Below are 1,891 nucleotides of genomic sequence, written 5' to 3'. Positions count from 1 at the left end.
AAATATCTTGACGAAATGAATAATTTGTGAACAAATCTTATTATTTTTTTTTTTATAGTTTAAGAATACTTGATTAATCCGAAGAATCATTAATTAAGAGAAAGAGTCGAGAACAATTCAATTTTTTAATAATTCAAAAAATGTTGTAATTATGCTAATTATTGTGCATGAACCAGCTAGCATAATAGAGCCGCATTTTCATGATGTTTTATTGTTTAAATATTGTTAGAATAATACAATACTAGGAATCTCCTAAATCCAACTTGTAAGTCTGATCTGGCATCTACTAACTATTCTGTCCTCTCTCTTTATAGGTGAGGTAAAAAAAAATAATTCAATAAGACAAGGGATGCCATGACTGATGGATACTACTCTTTCTTTTCAAGCAGCAACATGATGTAGTAAAATTCATGAAGTCAGACCAACAAGAGTGGCAATATTTCAAACCCAAATCGGACCAATTAGTCGAACTAATGAGACTGTTAACCAGCCAGGCCATTCATGAGGCCAGACCAATAGCAATAATGTTTTAAATCTAAATCGGACAAATTAGTTGAAGTGATTAGATTATGAACTGGCTAGGCATATGGTTTGGACAACCAAAAAATATGTCATTCATAGAAACAGGCGGCTTTCTTAGACAACCTTTAGACCGTTGGTTAAATTGGCCCGCCATTTAAATCATTCTGGGTTAGGGATGGCAACTAATTGGATACAGGTCTGATAGTCCATTTTCTAAATCCACCACATATGTGCCTTAGGACAGAATGAGATGGATAAATTTTGAGAATAGGATTAGGGTACAAATGGGTCAGATCAAATCGGATCATGAGTGATCCCAACTCGATCCAGTTCTTTAATCAGATCTGAATATTAGACACAAACCCATCTTAATAGAAGATCGGATTGGATCAGATCGGATCCATGATTAAATTTTTTGATCCAACGGATCAATCAGATTGGGTCGGGTCCATATATAACTTGACCCAAATATATGAAATATAGATTGGGTCCAGATTCGGATCAACATAGAATTATCTTAATAGTGGTAGTGACTTTTTAGGTAAGTATGAGTCCCAATCATTTCATTTTTATAAGGGTTCTAGTTCGATACTTAGATTGAAATTTTGGTATAAGAAAAAATTTGGGAATAGAAGATATGATTCTCTTCACCAATTAACACCATAAGATCATCAAATTGGATGATTGCTAGCTTCGTTGAGATCTATCTTTTTTAAGAAAAAGAAGTATGAGGCTAATCTTGTGGCAGTAATTTGTGGATCAACGGCAATGAATCTTGTATATTACAAAAAATAAGTGGAGGCTCAAGAGTCAGTTGAAAGTGATAATGACTTATGGTGGCATGAATAGAAAGGGTTAAAGCGGATTGAATAAATTTTTTTGAAGTTTGGGTGGCATGACTATGAAATACATAATGTTAGAACCTAATTGCCTTACTGAGTTAGGTTGGAATAGTTGAGTATAAGTATTTTAAGGATATAATTGTATCGAGAAATCATGAGCACCACCTTGGAGTAATAGTTGTGGGCATATAAATTAATAAATATAGGTAAAAATAAATAAGAGATATTACAAGTCCACCGTGTGCAGCTGGTTATTATGTTAGTAATTATACTTTTCGATTATTTTATTTTTTTATCTAAAATTTTTGAAAAATTATTTTGCTCTAAAAGTTTGAGGTCAAGTATTATGTATTAAAGCTACACTTACGATTTTTAGGATAATGCTTGATATGCTGATATATATAGACTACTAGTGATGCTATTGTTTAATCTGTATTGGCAATAATTAATAGTAAAATACAAAATAGTAAGAGCTCCAAAGATGCTTAGGCTGAGTTAGGAGATCCTATAGTTCGGATAAATATTTG

The sequence above is a fragment of the Elaeis guineensis genome, chromosome 9 (assembly GCF_000442705.2).
Source record: "Elaeis guineensis isolate ETL-2024a chromosome 9, EG11, whole genome shotgun sequence".
Lineage (NCBI taxonomy): Eukaryota > Viridiplantae > Streptophyta > Magnoliopsida > Arecales > Arecaceae > Elaeis > Elaeis guineensis.
The sequence above is the reverse complement of the archived record's forward strand: the minus strand, read 5'-3'. Positions refer to the sequence as shown.